At 40.5% G+C, this 22,469-nt stretch overlaps 1 protein-coding gene across 1 annotated transcript in view; it reads left to right on the top strand.

Annotated features, from left to right (window-relative positions):
• MTCL3 (MTCL family member 3) overlaps positions 1–22,469 on the top strand; it is a gene marked incomplete at its 5' end in the record, with an annotated part of 145,732 nt that overhangs the window by 51,849 nt on the left and 71,414 nt on the right. The gene's annotated exons all lie outside the window — the stretch shown is intronic.

Genomic DNA, 22,469 nt, shown 5'->3' with positions numbered 1-22,469 from the left:
GTGGGGGGGCGACAACATTTGGGCCACTTAAAGCATTGTATATATATATATATATATATATATATATATATATATTATATGAGGGGCATCATTTGGGTCATGTATGGCCACCCACAAAATAAATGCTCTGTAGACTGTTTTTATCATACATGTGTATGGTTTACATTGAATTCATTTGCTTGGGGTCAGTTTATGAATGCATTGAACACTATTTCATTCAGCTTGCAATAATAGGTCAGGGTATGGCTACCTTAGATTTTGTTCCTGAAAAGGGGCATTTTTGCAATACATGTGACCATTACTTAGTAATCCAAATTTTAGAATTTACAGGAAGACTTTGGTATGCCTTACAGAGCCTAAAATTCCCAGTAATAGAAAAAGAATAAATTGCATTTATCATAATAGCAAAAATAATCATAAAACAAAATCTCAACCTTCCAATCTATCAATCTGTGAAAACGCTAGCTTATTCAGTTGTCTTTTTTTTTTTTTTAATACAGTACATTTTAAATCCGCTGGTTGTACTAAGAAACAATACATGACGTATCTTAGGACCTAGTCATATTTTACTCTGGAGGGCGTATAAAAGTGCAGTCATGGGCCACATCTGTTATGCTTTTGGAATCATATAACAGCTATTCAGTGACACACCCAAACCGTTAGTCTGAGTCATAAAACAAGGCTTGGAGGAAATTCCATTGTAAATCCATGCAAAATAGAATTGATGGGAATAGTGCTATTTGCTTTGGTGCTGAAACTGTGTTAAATGACTACCAAGCCCTGAAATCGTGTAATGTGAAACAAAGAACACATTGAAATCAGTTAACCTGCTTCTTCTATAGATTTCTTCTATAGATGTTCCTGCTGGAAATGACATGTAATTCTAAGGCCCCTTTCACACTTATGCGACATTAAAGTCATGCAATTTTGACACAATTTTTTGCTGCGTTTTTGACTGGACTTGAAGCAATGCCTATGGACCTCAAAACACATTAAAGTCGGACCAAAGTAGTGCAGGGACTACTTTGAAGTTGTTGCGACTTGAAGTCACACAGATATGAACGGTACTCATTGAAAATCATGGAGTAGACTTGGCATGCGACTGCAGTCCCAAGTGGCAGGACAAGTCGCACAAGTGTGAAACGGGCCTTACCTGTCCACAACCCTGCCACAGCACACCTTTTACTGTTTATGTAATGTAATTATAATTATTGCTCAACTTCAAGGGTTAGAATCACTGTCAGGTTTTATTATTGTTGTTGTCCTCATTGGGGAAATTGCTCATTTTTTTCTTGACCTAGTGGTAAGAAAATTTTTTTAGTTGTGTGGATACATATTGGGGTTGATTTTTTAGGACTGGCGTGTGCCAAATCTGGTGCAGCGTTGCACAGAAACCATTCAGCTTCCAGGCTTTATTGTCAAAGCTTATTTGAAGAACCTAAAGTTAGAAGCTGATTGGCTACCATAAAGAGCTGGACCAGACTTTGCACTCAGTTTTAGTAAATCGGCCCCATTAGAACCAATGCCAGTATGTCTTCCTGTCCTGTGGACACCCGTTCAGGAACAGAAAATAGGGGGAAATTCCCTTATAGAGTGACATATAGCTCTGTGCTGTAGTTTTTAAGTAACACGTCTGCTTTAAAATTGCTACTTATATTAGGCATTCCATTTTAAAACTGGCAAATTCTTTTTTTTGCAAAATCATATTACAGTAAACCCCCGCTCCATCGCAGTTCTTTTTTTGCGGTCCCGATATATTGCGTTTTTTTTTTGTAATGTTATTTTACTATATAAATCATTAAAAATGAAATATTTTTGTGTTTTCCATAGCTCTTGCTATGTCTCTCAGTGTCTTTTATGTGTTTAAATGAGTTTCTATTGTTTTAAGTGTGTTTAAAGACCTTAAAATGCTTTTACACGTACAGTGACAGTAAAAAAAACATGCCTACAATGCATTTTAATAGGGTTTTTCTATTTCGCGGATTTTCACTTTTCGCGGCTGTGTCCGAAACGTAACCCCCGCAATGGAGGGGGGTTTACTGTATACTTTAAATAGGAATGAGTATGGAAGTAGATATTGTAGGTTTCATTTACTAAAACTGGAGTGCAAAATCTGTTGCAACTGTGCATGGTAACCAATCAGCTTCTAATTTCAGCAAAAAAAAATTGGAAGCTGATTGGTTTCTATGCAGAGCAGCTGCACCAGATTTTGCAATCTCCAGCATTCGGAAATCAACCCCACTAATACCAGTCAATTGTAATTCAGTTTGGAACACAAGAAGACCCCATCTAATAGGTGTCATCTTCTGTACAAACAGCCTGTCAGGTTTCTCCTGATCGATCTGTGCTGCTGGCTATAGCTGGCAGCACTGATCAGTGTATTTTAATGGCGGGGAAGGCAACAAGGAACAAAACTCCATATTTTAGTATTATGGACACCATTTATTATTGCAAGAAATATCTGTACTCAAACAAAAAGACTCATACAGCATAACACAGAAAACTCTCAGCTTTCTCCAGCAGGCATACTAAAGCCACCTCTACGCTCCGCCCTACATAAGTTTCGTCTTAAGGAATGCCTTGATAAATGGTGCCCATAATACTACCTATGGAGTTTTTTCTGTGTTTCCTTCTGAATATTATTGAGATTGGAAACTGATATTGGCATCTTCACAGGAGAAATAGTCAGATCCGACCATCCATCTAGGATTTGTGCTAAAGCGCTGTATGAGCTCTGTAAATATGGGGTCTTTTGCTCTAGCGAGCAGTTCTGTGTACAGGTAGAGGAGCACTGGATGGAATATTTTGCACTCACACACCTGGAACATGTTCTTTTACACATGGATGGACTTTATTTTATCACTGATGAATATTGAGCACTGTGATTCATAGTGATTGAATATTAATATGTTTTATATAGCAGATAAAGTGTTACACAATATATGGGATTTTTTGTATATCCGTTGAATGTATAATGTAAAGAGACAGCGCAGCATGTTTTTGCAGCCTTAGCTATTACCTAGAGTGCACAGCTTGAGTATTGTTGTAAAATGACAGGGTGTGAATTTCCTGCAACCCATGGGAATTGACAGGAGAATCAGCAATTGTCTTCTCCCAGCGGGAAGGGGTGGGGGGTAGGCAGGGGAAGCCATCCCTGCAGGGAGAAGACAGTGATTATTGCTAGCAGCTATAGCACCCGCTAGTGATAGTCGCAAAAGAATCCGGCAGGCTGGTTGTACCCAAGTTAATTGATCCATTAACTTGGTACTTTCAGCCTGCCCATTACTGGTTCGAATTTCAGACGGTTCCTGCTGAACTGGCCAAGCTACGAACTGTGTATGGCCGGCCTAAATATGATAGCAATTACATAGGAATTAAGTAAAATTTGCTCTGCTAATCAGCTACATAGTTTTGCATGTAATTGCTGATTAGCCTTTGCCCTGGGACAACAAGTAGGAGGTATTCTTTTTTCAGACAGTGGGGTTGATTCATCAAAACTGGAGAGTGCAAAATCTGGTCCAGCTGTGCATGGCAGCCAATCAGCGTCTAACTTCAGCTTGTTCAGTTAAGCTTTGACAAAAAAACCTGGAAGCTGATTGGCTTCTGTGCAGAGCTGCACCAAATTTTGCACTCTCCAGTTTTAGTAAATCCACCCCAGTGTGATTTTACATATACAGTATGCTAAAATGCCCAACAAATTATTTTCTTAAAATATCTTGATACCATGCTCAGAGAATATTTGATAGCCCTGCAAGGAGATCTATGTTATATTTATGAATATAAGTATATGTTTTTGCATTCAAATTACTTTTTGTGATTGTAAGATCCTGGGGAGGATGGTGGTTGTGGTGGATGGGTCGGGGATGGGATATTCACAAAGTCTTTCCTCAGCCCCCTTCACACACAACCACCCCTTTACAGCATAGTCCCCCTTTTATATCAGTGTCCACAGTCCCCCTTTACATCACAGTTCCCCTCTTTAAAGCAGTCCCACAGTTCTCAGTTCCCCTTTACATCACAGACCCTCTTTACATTGCAGTGCCCCTTTACAGTGCAGTCCCCTTTACATTATTGCAATGGGGACTGCTCTGTAAAGGGGATACTGTAATGTAAAGGGGGGCTGTGATGTAAAAGGGGGTACTATGATATAAAGGGGACTGCACTGTAAAAGAAGCACTGTAATGTAAAGTGTGACTGTCAAGTAAAGAGGGCACTGTGATATAAAGGGGACTGCACTCTAAAGGGGAACTGTAACAATGCCCCTTTACAATGCAGTCCCCTTTATATTACAGGGCCCCCTTTACACCACAGCCCCCCTTAACAATACGGTGCCCCTGCAATCTGCACCCTTCCCTCCTTTCCTCTCTAACATCAATCTCTGCCACCCCTGCTCAGGACTCCTGCCTGCAGGGCAGAGGCTGTTAACAGTCCGTGTGTCTTCTCCCAGCTCCTCCACCGGCCAGCCCATTTGATGATGTCATCCTATCAGCAGAGCAGGGGGCTCTCCATTTCAATCTACAGCTCCTCCTGCCCTGCTGATTGGATGACCTTGTCAGCCGGGTGGACGGAGGAGCCGAGAGGACAAACGGGTGTGGCCACACAGCAGGAGGTGAGCGGTGATCGGGTCCGTTATAGCCCAATGCGGACCGCGGTCATTGCTCATCTCCTATTGGGCCAACAGCAACAGGCCATAGACCTGCACCGGTCCAGGGGTTGGGGACCCCTGCAGATTTAAATGTTAAAGTGGTTGTAAAGGCTGAAGGTTTCTTTTTTATCTTAATGCATTCTATACATTAAGGTAAAAAACCTTCTGTGCTGCAGTATTCCCACAGCCCAACCCTCCCTCCCTCATACTTACCTGAGACTGATCCCGATCCGGCGATGTGCACAATAGCAGCGGCTCACAGCTGTCTTCCTCCTCAATGGGCTGATTGATATCGGTGGGAGCCATTGTCTCCCACTGCTGTCAATCAAAATCTGTGACGAGGGAGGCGGGTCCGGAGCCACCCTCTCACAATAGACATAGACAGGGTGGCTCGGGAGCAAGCCCGCATGAGTGCCTCCATAGAAAGGGACTTTTTATGGGGGTACCCACTGAAGAGGAGGAGCCAGGAGCACTGGAAAGGGGACCAGAGAAGAGGAGGATTGGGGCTAATCTGTGCAAAATCATTGCAAAGAGCAGGTAAGTATAACATGTTTATTGTTTTAATTAAAAAAACAAATGTATTTATCATCCTTGATGAGAGTTGTGCCCAAGTTTGGGCTTCTTAGACAGTATTAAATTGTAATATGAAATAAATTATTGATTATATGGAATCATCAGACTGGATAAGAAGCAGTTGGTGAGGTTAAAAACCCTTGTGTAATTGGTATTGATTTACCCACGATAATCTTACGCTGGAGGTGTCCACAGCACAGCTCACCAGCCTCTCTTTATAGGATAACCCTGAACAATCAAATGATGCAACCATTCATATTTAAAAAAGCAAAAGAGGATCCATGTATCTAAGGCTCACGATATACGTCACAGTTTGACCATACTATCTCTGTACAAGCAACCTTAGAATTACCAAAACTATGTAATATGTGACCTGTCCAAATTATCCAGTCAATTTGTATCCAATCATGGAGGCACTGGCACTACATACGTTTTGGTAGATCTAAAGGAGGTTAGATAATTGCATGTCCAGTAGCCCTCTATTATTTACAGCTGCCTTTACAGAAAACCTGTAAATAACTGACCCTTTTTGGGGAGAAGATGACTGACTTGCCAAACCATTAGAAGTCATAAAAGTCATACGAGTTATACTGTACAAAGTCATATGTATGAGAAATCTGGTTGCATTGCAATGCATTTGTGTGATGTTGACTCCATTCTGCTCCTTGTTCTATTCAATCTACATTTTCCCTAATACCATGAGAACTGGTGCTACCAGGATCATACATACAGCCCTATGTATCAATGGGCACTACTGATCTGTTGATCTGCACACTGGTCTGTTGGAACTGGAGCACAAATCAGGTTGGGCTGTCTGAATCCAACATGTTGGTAGGTAAATTGGCCCTAATATGTTTGTGCTTGCATGTATGCATATGAGATAGGGATCTTGGATTGTACGCTACTCGAGGTAAGGGACTGATGTAAGTGTACAGTATGTAAAGCTATCTGTCAACACCATATAAATACTTGTAATAAATAATAAGACACCAGTCATTGGCTAACCAGTACCAAGCAATGAAGCGTGTAATATAATCTGGCACCTATTTATCCTCCAAATAGCCGAGTACTGAGTGCAATGTGATTAATAATGCTCAATCAGTATGCATAGTGCTGACATCAAAAGTTAGATGAACCAACTCCATCCAGTGGACAGTAACATGAGTAGTGGCTTTGTAGTCCTTAGTGTTCTCCATTTCAGGGCCAGTTCAGGTTCTGTTTACCTCCCAGTAAATAGAGCACAAACAGCATACCACTGCTGTCCTAGTGACCATCCATTGCCCATTCGCATTGGTTAAGACTGAACGGAATGCACATATCTTAAATAGCTCTGAAAAAAGTAACAATTTGCTTCTGTGCCGATTACAGTGGATGCCAAGATACCTGCAAACATGGACTAGTAGTGATAACAAATGTGCAGTTTCAAGGTGAGTTAATTTTCTAGGATGGATATTGCTTGAAGGCAATCCAGGGAGCGGGAATTCTATATAACATACCCATGGACATTCCATTACCTGGATGGATTGGTTTAATTTATTATGGCACCAATTTAAAACAATTTTTAACAGATAAGATTGTTACCGCTTATGGAATGCGTTATTTATATCTTTATATCATCATTCACAAGTTTGGCAAGCACTTTCCTATATACAGTTATATACGGTATGTATGTTAGCATTTCTATACCAATCATTGATCTATTCTTAATTGTAAATTCTCCTTGTAAATAATCAGAATCCGAAAATAAAAGGGCATTTGGACCCTAAACTATTTTAGGTTCTAGTTAAACCTATGCTAACAGTGCAATATTTGTAAGTGATTTTACCGCTTTGATCATTACTTGTATATACAGTTTAAATAGTAAGGACTATACAGTGTGATAACTAGGACTTTTTTGTGTTTTAGTGCTCTCCTTACTCCTCAGTTGTTAACCAAAATACAGGATGTTGGAAAACGTTTACTAGGGCTAGGTTCACGCTGCTGAAATCTGATTTTAAACTGATTTTCAGTGTGATTATGTAGTGCTATTTGGATGCAACTTTGATAAGGCTTGTGTATTCTATGGGGCTAAAATTGTACTGGAATCACACCAAAGTAGTACAGGAACCTTTTCCAAAACTGCTCTGTGCTGAGTCGCATTGCTGTGAATGGATACCCTTGAAAACAATGTGATTTCCCTTGTCATGCGATTCTGTGCGACGTAAGTTGCACCTGAAATCGCACTAGTGTGAACCAGGCCTTAGTCATTATAATTTTTTCTCAGTAAAGAGAGGAGAATCGTTTTCATTATTGTTCCAGATTTTCTTCAGTATACATACACACAAATACAGTGGTGTGACAATTAGGGCAGTGTAATGACAGTGGCACATCAGACTGGTTATTTTTTTTTTTTTTTTTTGTATACTAACTTTATTGAAATGTCACCCAGTGACAATCAATTAGGTTCTTTTGACCACAGCATGGTGCAATGCAGTGGATTGCTTTGCACCGTGCTGTGCTGAAAAAAAGTACTACATGGTGTAGTTTTTTTCTGTGCACACCACCACAACGCAGTGGTGTGAACTGGCCAGGTAGTAGAAAAGGCATTTTGCCTTCTCTTGTGGTGGGACTGTACTGGAAAAGCTGCCCAATGCAGTCCTACACCACCTGGTGCGATTGGGCCATCAGTCTGATAAGGGATTAGATACTGACCTATTAAATGATCCTAAATTATCACATAGTTAAGCCAGCCATACACATTACAATATGCAATTTCCTTTAAGCCTGGGTTCACACTGCAGCAGGGCGGACATGGCATGTAGTTTGCACAGGAATCGCAGCACATTCCTGTGGAAATTACATGCGGTGTCTCTGGGGTGCGATTTGAGACACGGATTTGTATGGCTCAAATCGCACCGCTTTCGCACTAAACTGGCGCAGGACCCTTTTTTGTCCACACCAGAATCAGATCGCATGGGTGTTCACCAATTCTGCACAACTTGCACAAAGTTTCCTTCAACATCACTGGCCCACTGACCCAAAGGATCTTCACATAGTGTCCTTTAAACAAAGTATCTTCACAAAGTGTTCTTTTCTCTGTACTTGATTATCCTAGCCCACTGGCCGAAAGGATCTTCACAAAGTGTCCTTTAAACAAAGTATCTTCACAAAGTGTCCTTTTCTCTGTACTTGATTATCCTAGCCCACTGGCCGAAAGGATCTTCACAAAGTGTCCTTTAAACAAAGGATCTTCACAAAGTGTCCTTTAAACAAAGGATCTTCACAAAGTGTCCTTTAAACAAAGTATCTTCACAAAGTGTCCTTTTTTCTGTACTTGATTATCCTAGCCCACTGGCCCAAAGGATCTTCACAAAGTGTCCTTAAAGAAAGTACTGTATCTTTGCAAAGTGTCCTTTCTCTGTACTCCTCTTTAGCAACAGTAGTGGACCAAGGCCATAAAGGATCTTCACAAAGTGTCCTTTAGCAGGATAACTCTGTGAACCAGGGGTTTACCCCATCCAGGTAGCAGCCCCTGGTTTTAACAGTAGAAGTTCTTTGTGGCAAAAGTTCTTTCTCCCAGGTGAAGAAACTGTAGCAGTGTAAACCAGTTGCGGGTTGTCGTTAACTTAACATACACTCCGCAATCGGTTCGCATGTACCGGTTGCGATTTAGATGCAGTGCGGAATCCACAGCAAATTCACTGTGAATTCGCACTGCATCTAGTGTGAACCTAGGCTAAATCTACAAACAACTGTGTCCTGAATCGCCCCTTTAGTTTGGATTAAAATGAAATGGACTAGTTAGGTAAGCTCTTACATTGCATCGTTTTGGTAAAACTAAAGCAGGCCATACTCTATTTGAATTTCCTTTGGTTCCTCATGAACCGGAGGAAATTCACTCCATGGGTGGCCCTGTTGCCAGCCTTCTGTCCGATTTCCTTTGATTAAAAAATCAGAGAAGCTAGGAAGAAAATCTTCAGCCGCACATCAGCTGCATCCAATCAGATGAAGCCACTGTTTGGGTATTCTGACAGTCGCCACCGCATGAATGGAGGAATATGTTATATTTTTTTTTTCTTTTAGCATGCAGGCTCAATAAAAAAAAAAAAAATCCAAGAGTTTATGCCCATTTTAGGAAAATTGTACAGGGATTAGACCAATCAGGTTGTGTAATCAATAACTAGCTTTAGCAAAAAGCGTTTTCCAGTATGATGATTATCTGCCATTTTATGTTGTTGAAATACAGTCTGTGGGTGTTCATTTATTAGTAAATTCAAACCTTATTGCAGAACATGTTTTAATTGCTTTGCCTTGATTTGCAATGAGCAGTATATGCAATTGTAGCTGAGTATCACATCAAGTTGTAAGGACATGTTAGATGTGTAATCATATAGGAGGACAATACAATGAACAGCCTTGTCTGAAAGTCAGGTCTGTTGTCATGATTAAGGTTATGAACATCTACAGAGGACAAAGTGGGAGGCCTCAACTGCATGACACATTTCACACTCACACAAGATCTGACACTTTAACCTTTTGTACATAATTTATCAAAAGGTCCAAGAGATCATTGAACTTGCTTTGAATAGGCAGTTCGGTTAAAGAGACATTCCTACCTCTATGTTAACAAAGGTAAACCTTTCTGCTACAAACTCAGAGGCTGCCACTGCTGACTGCTCATTCTGCAAAGGCCATTAGTCTGGCTGTCCCACTGACCTCTGTCTTCAATCCTTCAAATTGCCAACCCATGAGAAGTATGCAGAAAATAAATTCTGACTTTCCTGATATGTGCACTGCAACCAACTCAGTGACACTGTGTGGTGTAGCATAGCAGTGGGGGAGCAAAGGAAAGGTGAGTAGGTGCTGCAGCGGGGAAGGGGGGATTAAAAGTAGAAACGTTCCATTGCTCCACATGTGCTAATCACAGGTTATAACCACTTCACCTCTAGACCATTTTTTTTCTTTTTATTCTTTAAAAATCTACATTTTGGGCTAGAAATATACATAAAACACAAAAAAACATGATATATTTTCTAAAAGGAGAGGACCTGTTGAATCAAAAAATTGTAGTTGCAATTTTGTGAAACTATATTCGCACTACTGTTTATCAAATCAGTAAAAAATACACTCAGATTAATTTTAGTGCACACAAACACAATTTAATCCTCAATTTTGTAAAAAATAAAAGATGAGGTTGTGTTGAGTAAAGAGAAAATAAATATGCAAAGCCTCAAAACTGCGTGCATGGAGCTGCGTAATGTGGTTCTAAAGGTAAATTTTTTTAATGCATTCCCTGCATTAGGTCAGAAACGTTTTGCCACTTGCTGTGGCCACCCTTTCCAAAATACTTACCTGAGTCCTGTATCGATCCAGTGCTCTACCTGTCTTCATGTCTTCTGTCCTCTCTCCCTGCTCTCACAAGCTTGGCTGAGAGCAGCATGAGCAATTGGCTTCTGCCACTCAAATCCTGTGAGAGCAAAGTGCGAGGGGCAGGGCCAAGCTGCGCTGCATGTGCCAATGGACGCACACAACCTGGCTCAGGATCACGTCTCCTCGTCTGCCCCCATAGCAAATGCTTACTATGGGGGCAGACACAGAAGAGGAGGAGCCAAGATCTCCAGCAAGGGACCCCAGAAAACAAGGTTCAGGGCTGCTCTGTGCAATACTGTTGCACAGAGCAGGTGCATACTGTATAATATTTTTAATATTCACATTTGAAAGATTGCCTTTAAAACCGCTTTAACTCCTGAAGTACAAGATGTTAGCTGCATCCTGGTTTTACATCTTGCCCAGCCCTGTGTCTTTTCTCCTGATCTCTTTATTTGGACTAATCATTGGAGTGACTCATTTTTATGAAGGCTTATGGAGACTGTACCTTGGAGACTAGCAGATTAGGAGGGCTACATTCTCTTATCTCATCTCAAAACTGTGCACACCTGTGAAAAACAGCAAAAAATTACAGTACACAGAACTTTCATTAAAAGATAATTTAAATGCCTTTACAGCTCATCAGTTTAGAGATAACTGTAAATGATAGACTTAGAATTCTTTTTTTACTCCAGTGTGCATGGCAGCACACAATGGGGTTTATTTACTAAAGCTGGAGAGTGCAAAATCAGGCTCACTTCTGCATAGAAACTAATCAGCTTCTAACTTCAGCTTGTTCGATTAAGCTTTGACAACAAAACCTGGAAGCTGATTGGTTTCTATGCAGAAGTGAACCTAATTTTGCACACTCCAGCTTTAGTAAATAAACCCCAGTATGTGTTAAAAATCCCTCTCTAGACAAGATCCTTATGCGCCAGCCCTATCACCTCAATGAGCATCACAGCTGCCAGGACTAGAATTTGAACACCAACAAATAGTAGTTCAAGTAGTTCAGTGCTCTGTAGTAGTGATGAGCCCCCGGTTTGGTTTGCACCAGAACACCGCGAACACCCCTCAAAGCACCTTGTCCCCATGTTGATGGGGACAAGGGTCTCCTCCTGAAAGCCCTGGGCTGTGGTTGTGGGGGTCTGCGGGTGAGGGGCTTATCAGACTCTGAAAGCCCCCTTTAACAAGGGGGACCCCAGATTCCGCCCCCCTATGTGAATGGATATCGGGTACATCGTACCCCTACCCATTCACCAAAAAAGTGTACAAAAAAAATTAAGACAAAAGCCAGTTTTTGACAAGTCCTTTATTAAAAAATAAAAATAAAAAAATAGTGTCCCCCCGATGTAAATCCATCGTCAATCATGTCGCCTGCCGACACACTCGAAAAATAGAAAAAAAAAAGAAGCTCCTCCGGCCTCTTCAGACGCCTCCCGAGCAATGATCTGTTTGAGTTTGAAAGCTCTTTTATAGGAATCTGACGTCACAAATGCCCCATAATACTCTGCTCAGGTGCAGTGAGCAATGAATAAATTACTTCTGAAGGGGCGGTGCCACCGGGTGGTGTCCCCACCCCTTTCCTATAAAAGAGCTGTCACAGCTCCGGCAGTTCATTATGTCGGTGGTGTTTTTTTTTTCTATTTTTTGGGTGCGGCGGCAGGCAAACTTCCCGCCGAGCGCCCCATTTGTTTGTGTGTTCAGCAAACACACAAACGCCTGATGTTCAACTCGAACTTGAAGCTCATCCCTACTCTACTCTGTAGTAACGCATCTCCCCTCATACCTGAACTACACACCAAGCACCATAAAACCAGTGAAGTGCAAACTTCATAAACTAACAAAAAACAATAAAATCTGTTTAGTGAGATATATACATATATATATATCTAACATAGATCCAGTCTGAAAACCTTCTTTTTCCATATGCAGAAACAACAACTCCAGGGCACTCCCAACGCTCATTGAAAGTCCCTTTGGCCACTCGCTCACCTTTTTGCCTGGACTTGACTTTTTATGTTTATTATTATTAAGTTTGCACATCACTGGTTTCATGAAGTTTTAGGGTTAGATATGTAGATCACTTATGGCGGGGGGGGGGGGGGGGGGGGATTTAGTCACAGTGCTGTACTACTCATGTCATTTGTTTTGAAAATGTGTTGCATAATAGTCATTTACATAGACATTTGCAGACATATATGTGTAGTAAAGGAAGGTGCAGTGCTAATCAAAGAACAGAAAGTCCACATCCAAAGAGAGAGCATAAAGCAAGTCTTCAATCCATATTGTGAGGACCACCACCGACACCCAATCATACAGCCTCTTACCATATGCCACAAACCCTCACTACAATGGTCTATGGAAGCAGTTTTTTTTAAGCAGTAGACACAGGTGATAGTGGAGTCCTTCAATGTTCCTCCTTTATGATCCTCTCCGCAATCATAACATGTCATGTGGGAATAAACTAAACACTTCTCATGGTGTAGACATCATAAACCGATTTATTAAAAATAAAAATCACTTACATAGGGGTTAAAAACTTCCAGCCTATCCAAATGTGTCAACTCGGCGTTTCAAGCTAACAAGATGGCTGCCATATCCCAGCATGTATCAGCGTCGTACGTCATTAACTCCTCCCTACGCATTTTGTCATCATGAGGTTGTCAGGGGCGTGGCCTAATAGATGCTAACGGCAAGTATATATATCTACAACTACTGGGAGTGGGCGGGAGGTAAAATGATTTATATAGTCATATATGTGTACGTGGCACAACAGAAATGCTTTTACATTTTTTTTATTTTAGTTTAATATTTTACATTTTTAACACTTTTTTTTCTTTCTACTTTATTGCCATCACAGGGGGTTAACAATCCCACAGTGTGATAGCATTGGGGAGGTAACAGGTACTCCCTATGCACACATCAGAGGTCATTCCTTCCTTCAGCTAAATAAGCACATGCAAAAACAAGAAAGGGAGATTAAATATCGATTTATTAAAAGCCTGGAAAAGGAGCCAGCATGCTCCATGAGGTGGCACTATGCATGCTCCAAAATGCCTTGCACATCCCCCGTCTGGTGACGTCATGACCCTGTGTTCCACCCTGCACTCCACAGACTTCCTGACAGCCCGCTACCCGGAAGAGAGTGGCCGGCGTTTCTTCCCGGCATTGCGGCTGATGCCTAGCCCATTGTGGATGTTCCAGCAATGCTGAGTAGATGCCCACTGGATTGATGAGCCTGTTGTGCTTACTTACATGTGAGTGGTCCCTTTATAGCTTTTAATAAATAGATTTTTAACCTATTGCACTAAGAGGCGCTCTCCCTTTCTTGTTTTTGTATGTTATTCTACAAAGTTGACTTCCTCTCTGGATGAGCTTGCCCTAAGTGAATGGACTTCATAACTGGATTTTAATAAGGACTTTTAAAGGACTATATTACTGTTTTATATTGTTCATTAAAAAAAACCTGCAGCCTTGTGTGGACTTTTCCTATGCGCCTACAATGCTCTTTCTTACTCTTAGTCAAATGAGCACAAACTGTGATCGATCAGCTTTTTACCCAGCTTTGCTGTTGGGATTTTAACCGCTCTGAACCCCTGAAGTGCTCAAAGCTAAGCATTTCCACATTCACACTCTGCAGAAGACATCAGGGAACAGACAGTGTTTATTGTGGTCCCAGGCTCCCAGGAGGAGTTTGAAAGACTTGCAATGACAGGAGGGGTGTTGTGAACCTATGCAAAAACTAAGGGTGCAACTCAGGGCTCCAACAGGTCCTCATCTGCTGTCAGCTGCTGGAAATGCAGGCAGGGATGAAGCTCATCCCAGCTCCGTACAGTGGGTACGGAAAGTATTCAGACCCCCTTAAATTTTTCACTCTTTGTTATATTGCAGCCATTTGCTAAAATCATTTAAGTTCATTCTTCTTCCTCATGAATGTACACATAGCACCCCATACTGACAGAAAAACACAGAATTGTTGACATTGTTGCAGATTTATTAAAAAAGAAAAACTGAAATATCACATGGTCCTAAGTATTCAGACCCTTTGCTGTGACACTCATATATTTAACTCAGGTGCTTTCCATTTCTTCTGATCATCCTTGAGATGGTTCTACACCTTCATTTGAGTCCAGCTGTGTTTGATTATACTGATTGGACTTGATTAGGAAAGCCACACACCTGTCTATATAAGACCTTCCAGATCACAATGCATGTCAGAGCAAATGAGAATCGTAAGGTCAAAGGAACTGCCTGAAGAGCTCAGAGACAGAATTGTGGCAAGGCACAGATCTGGCCAAGGTTACAAAAAGATTTCTGCTGCACTTAAGGTTCCTAAGAGCACAGTGGCCTCCATAATCCTCAAATGGAAGACGTTTGGGACGACCAGAACCCTTCCTAGAGCTGGCCGTCCGGCCAAACTGAGCTATCGGGGGAGAAGAGCCTTGGGGAGAGAGGTAAAGAAGAACCCAAAGATCACTGTGGCTGAGCTCCAGAGATGCAGTCAGGAGATGGGAGAAAGTTGTAGAAAGTCAACCATCACTGCAGCCCTCCACCAGTCGGGGCTTTATGGCAGAGTGGCCCGACGGAAGCCTCTCCTCAGTGTAAGACACATGAAAGCCCGCATGGAGTTTGCTAAAAAAAACACCTGAAGGACTCCAAGATGGTGAGAAATAAGATTCTCTGGTCTGATGAGACCAAAATAGAACTTTTTGGCCTTAATTCTAAGCGGTATGTGTGGAGAAAACCAGGCACTGCTCATCACCTGTCCAATACAGTCCCAACAGTGAAGCATGGTGGTGGCAGCATCATGCTGTGGGGGTGTTTTTCAGCTGCAGTGACAGGACGACTGGTTGCAATCGAGGGAAAGATGAATGCAGCCAAGTACAGGGATATCCTGGACAAAAACCTTCTCCAGAGTGCTCTGGACCTCAGACTGGCCCGAAGGTTTACCTTCCAACAAGACAATGACCCTAAGCACACAGCTAAAATAACGAAGGAGTGGCTTCACAACAACTCCGTGACTGTTCTTGAATGGCCCAGCCAGAGCCCTGACTTAAACCCAATTGAGCATCTCTGGAGAGACCTAAAAATGGCTGTCCACCAACGTTTACCATCCAACCTGACAGAACTGGAGAGGATCTGCAAGGAGAAATGGCAGAGGGTCCCCAAATCCAGGTGTAAAAGACTTGTTGCATCTTTCCCAAAAAGACTCCTGGCTGTATTAGATCAAAAGGGGGCTTCTACTAAATACTGAGCAAAGGGTCTGAATACTTAGGACCATGTGATATTTCAGTTTTTCTTTTTTAATAAATCTGCAACAATGTCAACAATTCTGTGTTTTTCTGTCAGTATGGGGTGCTATGTGTACATTCATGAGGAAGAAGAATGAACTTAAATGATTTTAGCAAATGGCTGCAATATAACAAAGAGTGAAAAATTTAAGGGGGTCTGAATACTTTCCGTACCCACTGTAGATATCGATTCAAAGAAAGAAAATCCCAAAAGCTGCACATCACAACAGAACCCCTGTGTGTGGAAAGTGAAAACAGCCTCAGCCCGGGCCCCATCCAGGCCACACCCCCAACACGTTTCGCCCCATTCACAAGGCTTAAATAATGACACTAGAACATGAGCGCAAGTTCTCTAGACCATGATGTGTACCCTAAAACATTGGCATAGCACAAGTGGGACTACAAATAAAATTAGGAATAAAAATAAATAAAAAATATATGTAAAAAAGGCAACAGTAAATTTAATTGATTTAAAGTCCAAAAAAAGCAATAGTCCATACATATAAAGGCAGCCATCCAGAGGGACCTGAAGTAAAGTCCCAAATGCTGTAGAGGAAAAAGAGGAGACAGGAGGTGCCTCAAAGTGTAGTATTAAGAGATTTATTGGAAAAAGACATAAAACCACTCACAATGTAGAGAAGTCAGTAAGCCTGTATGGATGTCCTGTGAGAACCTTCAAAAATCCCTTCAGGAAGCGGTGGGGGACGAGGAAGGGAGTCCATGCTCCGTGGTGGAAATGCCGGCTGAATCGGTAGCAGGGGTTTTCCAAAAGATGTAGGCTGGTTAAGAGACGACCTGATATCTAGGCCTGGATCACAAACACTGTCCTGAAGGAGGAAGTGACGTCACTGACACGTGATGCATTTCCGAGCTTACTGGCTGCGATGACGTATGCAGGACATCCAGAAACATTCTGGATTGAGATTGTGTGGAGGGGGGGGGGATCGAGATTCCTATACGATTAATCATGCAGCTCTAATTTGCACCGGCTTACCTCCAATCTGATCTGGTCTACTAAAAAAAGGGGGGGGGTCTGTCGTCTTCAGTGGCCTGCCAATAGAGCAGAGCGGGCTCGGTCTGTGTCCACTTTGCATAAACCGAGCAGATATGGACTTGTCTTCCACTGGCTCTGCTCTGATCAGCAGGGTATATCAAACCAAAAAATCCCTAACAAAGAAATGCTAATGTAGGATTTTAAAGGTACCACAACTAGATTTCAATCTTTAAAAATGTTAAGCTTTATTCAGAATCTTCCCTAAAAATTATTTGATCTTTAACCACTTCCAGATCGCCCGCCGCAGTTTTACGTTGCTACGCTGACGTTAAATACCGGGGTTATGGCAGCAGATAGGGCGGGTGGTTCTCTTTCACATAAAAGTGGTCCTAGCGGCAGACCGCCGCGGGATCACTTTTATGGGTGGCGGGAGAGGTGACCCCCCCCCCCCCCTTCCCGCCGCTTCCTGGTTGTTTTCCAGAGCCGTCAGTCGAGTAAGGAAAAGCTGGCCCCCACTTGACTCTATGGCCTTGGAAGACCATAGCAATGTCATACGTTCCTCCCAACGGCCTTAACCTCCCTGGCGGTATGATTCTGTCAGGAATTCTGTTCCAAAAGCGGTACAATTCTTTTCATGGAAATTTGGCGTTATGTATTATAGGCCTACAATTCTTAGTAATTACTGACTTAAACCTGACCAAAACAAGTCTCTAGTAGACATCCCAGATGTGATAAATTTGAAACACAAACAAGTGAATTATAATCGAATCAATAATATTATTTTATTATTTAATATATAATAAAATTATATTATTGATTAGATTATAATCCATGCGTTATATATTATATATATATGTGTGTATATATATATATATATGTGTGTATATAGATATATATATATATGTGTGTGTGTGTATATATATATATATATAACGCATGAATTATAATCGAATCAATAATATAATTTTATATATATATATATGTGTGTGTGTGTGTATATATATGTATATATATATATATATATATATGTATATATATATATATATATATATATATATATATATATGCATATATATAATATAAAATGTGTTATGTGTTTTGTGCAACGTTTTTTTTTTTTTTTTTTTAATTTCCCTCCCTAGTTCCGCTCCCATGCAGCATTGCTGCTGCAGGGAACGGAACTAGGAAGTCCTCCTACCGACAGACGAGCGGCGGAGATCTCGGCTGGCGGTCACAGCAATGAGAGCTCATCGCTGGATCGCCAGGATAAGGTAAGAGAAGCTCCGCTGCGCTGTCTGCACGCTCTGCCCATTGACCCCGAGCGTGACTCGGGGATACCGCTAATAGCAGAAAATTCCTACCCCGAGTCACGCTCGGGGATACCGCTAAGGCGGTTAAAGGGCCCGTTTTTTCATGTTAAAAAAAAAGACTTTATTTTTTTTGCCTTTTAGTGTAAATGTGAGATCTGAGGTCTTTTTGACCCCAGATCGCACATTAAAGAGGACCTGTCCTGCTTATTTCTATTGTTTACATTCCTTGTATTAGAAAAAAAAATGATCAAAAAATATTTTTTTAAAGGGACAGTGTAAAAATAAAAAATAAAAGGTAAAATAAATAAGAAAAAAAAAAATTAAAGCTCCCTGTCCCTCCTAGCTCGCGCGCAGAAGAGAACACATATGCAAGTCGCACCCACATATGTAAACGGTGCTCAAACCACACATGTGAGGTATTGCTGCCATTGTTAGAGCAAGAGCAATAATTCTAGCCCTAGACCTCCTCCGTAACTCTAAACTGGTAACCTGGAGACATTTTTAAAGTGTCGCCTATGGAGATTTTTAAGTACCAATGTTTGTCGCCATTCCATGAGTGTGCGCAATTTTGAAGCATGACATATTGGGTATCTATTTACTCGGCCTAACATTATCTTTCACATTATAGAAAAAAATTGGGCTAACTTTACTGTTTTCTTATTTTTTTATTTGAAGTGTATTTTTTCCCAAAAAATTGCGTTTGTAACACCGCTGTGCATTTACGGTGTGACATAAAGTATTGCAACGATCTCCATTTTATTCTCCAGTGTCTCTGCTAAAAAATGTATAATGTTTGGGGGTTCTAAGTCATTTTCTAGCAAAAAATACTGATTTTTAATTGTAAACAAGAAATAGGCCTGGTCCTTAAGTGGTTAAAATAGCCCTATCAGGCATAGTACCAGAAAAAATACACACAACAAAGTGATGTACTGTGTTTAGCATATTACAGATTAACAATTATAGGATCACAATTGGTATGCCAAATGATGACATATATTGTTCAAAGTATAGTATTCCATCATGGGTTCCGACATATGACACATTAGAATCTTCTATGCGTTTTGCGGGATAAAGCGTATGTCTACAGTTGTAGGAATAAAAATCTGTCAGTATAATAAGTCATTATAAAGGACTATTGTATATAACTGTCAGTGTTCATTTTGACATCACATTTTGATTTAGTTTTAGCCATAATCTTTTGAAAAAAATCATATTTTAATTTTAGTCATCTGAAATGTTTTATTTGTTTTAGTTGTATTTTAGTCAACTAAAATCGCCAGTACGTTTTAATCGAGTATCCAGTATCTTAAACAAAAATATTGCTTATTGACAAATAGAAATGCAACTTTAAAATATTAAAAAAAAAAAAAAAAAAACTGTAAACTCTATTGGCTTATTACCTGAATATACAAACTTTAATAGTCCTCTGTTAATATTGAAAACAAGTATCAAATAACATATTTATTAAAAAAAAAAAAAGCAAGATCTGTAAACAAACAAGAATATTGCTTTTTGACCACTGTTAATTTTTACATATAATTTCAATATATTTTTAGTCATAGTCTTTGGACTAAGATGCCATTTTGGATTTAGTTGTATTTTAGTCATCTGAGTTAAAACTGAATTTTATTTTCATTTAGTTTTCCTCACTAAAAACATAGGCAATAGGTAATATAGGTGCAAACGGGGGGAGGGGATTTTTCCTGTCACTGAAAACATGCAGCTGACGAAAACTGTGACGAAAATATTTTCATCAACAAAAGAACACTAATAACTGTGAGTCATCCAAAACCATAGAGGGATACCTACTGCAAAATGCTGAAAGCTTTTATGCACATAAAAAAATATGGATTCCATAGAACGGACAGATCCCCTGCTGATTTAATCGGAGTCCACCTCATGTGAAAGGGGCCTTACAATCCCCTATAGAGCAGAACTCAGACTGGGAAATGGAAAAGCAGCACAATTTGCCGATCCATTGTCTTGTGGTGCACATTCTGATAGGAGGAGAGAGTATAGTGACAACGAAAAGGAGCACGGGTAGACTTTTCATATTGTGGAATTCTTCAGAGAAAGGTGTCTTGAACATGTACTTTAACTGCTTTAAGACCAACCGCCACACATTTACTGCGGCAGGCTGACACTCCTGCGCGAACCGACGTAGCCCTACGTCGGTCGTACGCGTGGTGCTGGGGGGCCGTAATTGCCGTCGGCCATCTGCGATCTCTCCCCGCTGAGAGAGGACGGTCAGCTGTTGTAGACATAGCTGACCATTCTTCTCTATGAAATTATCACAGAGTGCCTGTGATCCTTCTATATAGGATCACAGGTCTCTATGATCATTTCACAAGTCCCTCCCCCATACAGTTAGAAAAAACTCCCCTAGGCTCACAGTTAACCCTTTGATCACCCCTAGGTTAACCCCTTTGTGCCAGCGTCATTATTACAGTAACAGTCCATATTTGTAGCACTGATTACTGTAGTAATGTCACTGGTCCCCCCAAAAGGGTAAAAAATGTCAGTTAGGGGTCCGATCTGTCCGCCAGAATGTCGCAGTCCCACTAAAAATCATACATCACCGCCATTACTAGTAATAAATAAATAAAAATGACATAAACCTTTCCCCTAGTTTGTAGACGCGATATATTTTGCGCAAATCAATCAAAATACGCTTATTGCGATTTTTTTTTTCCAAAAATATGTAGTAGAATACAAATTGGCCTAAAAAGATGAAACATTTAGATTTTTGATTTTTTTTTGGGGGGGGGGGGGGGGGAATGTTATATAGCAGAATGTGAAAAATATGTTTTTTTTTTTTTTTTTTCAGAAATGTCGCTCTTTTTTTATTTATAGCGCAAAAAATTAAAATCGCACAGCTGATTAAATACCACCAAAAGAAAGCTCTATTTGGGGGGGGGGGGTGACATCAATTTGATTTCCGTAGCACGACCGCGCAATTTTCTGTTAATTTTCTGTTAAAGTAACGCAGTGCCAAATCGCAAAAAATGGCCCGGTCATTAAGGGGGGTAAATCCTTCCGGTCCAGAAGTGGTTAACATGTTGATTTGTCATTTGTGAATTCTCTGTTTAGTTTAGTTTACCTTCACAAGTGTGGTTGTTTAAAATTCTCTAACTCCTTATATATATATATATATATATATATATATATATATATATATATATATGTGTATATATATATACATATATATATATATATATGTGTATATATATATGTATATGTAAGGAGTTAGAAAATGTTATACAATATATATTTATATATTTATTTATTTATTTATTTATTTTTTCTAATTGTTCAGTTAACATACTTGTAACAAAGTTCCCTTTATGGCTGTTTTAACAGCACATTCAGCCATAAAAAAACACAATGCCTGCCTTGTATAACTTGGAACTAAAATTGGCAGCTATCAAGGATTTGATGTGAATTCACCTCCGTTCATTTTTAGGCTTATGAAATTGTGAGCTCCACTATAAAGGCTAAAACTGTCTTGGACGTGAAGTTGTTTACACAGAATACCAGCAGATCTAAAGTTACAGAACGGGGGCTGGATATGAAAGCTTTAGAGCTGTCCACTCCCAAGCTGACGTCACGGAGGGGGACTCATCTGCCTGGGTCATTTTTATTCTGTCCTAGTTTTGAACATTTGAATGTTGCTATTTTTTTTCCCCCCATCCTGCAAACGGTTTTCTCTGCACATTGCAGCTGGAGTAAGTGATTGCCTTGATTTCATTCTCGTTTTAGTTGGAAGAGCTTCATAGAGATTGTGTACAGCAAGCCATACTGATGTCTGCATCCAGCTGCTTATGGTACTGCACTGAGAATCTAAAACATTGAACGGAGTGTCAGGAACCCCCCTGGAAGGTAAGATCTTACAGATGTTCTTCTATTTTCTGCAACAAAATAGGAGTGATTTGTCCAGCTGAAATAGAGTTTACTTGTGGAGGACTCAGGAGAAGACCTCCACAAACACTTCAGCTGTTCATCCGCTCTTTAGGACAGTGATTTATTAACTAGGCAGTATTGACAAGTGCCACTGTTACTAGTATGTCACACTAGTTGGTTATCATAGCTCTCCTTTTTTGTCCGTTTTCCTTAACAGCTGACAAGAGGTATAAGAACATAGATGAATTTAGCCAGCTCGTTCTTTATTTAGAAGAAGCAACACATTTTTTTCCACCTGTAGAATTTTTTGGTTTATGAGCCTCGGCGTATATGTATATATTTATGGAGAATGTCGTGCCACGATGTCTACTGGTTAAAAATAACAGACACGCTTTTACGTCAGAAGG

This window comes from Pelophylax lessonae (genome assembly GCF_965119305.1).
Source record: "Pelophylax lessonae genome assembly, chromosome: 3".
Taxonomy (NCBI): domain Eukaryota; kingdom Metazoa; phylum Chordata; class Amphibia; order Anura; family Ranidae; genus Pelophylax; species Pelophylax lessonae.
The sequence above is the reverse complement of the archived record's forward strand: the minus strand, read 5'-3'. Positions and strand labels throughout refer to the sequence as shown.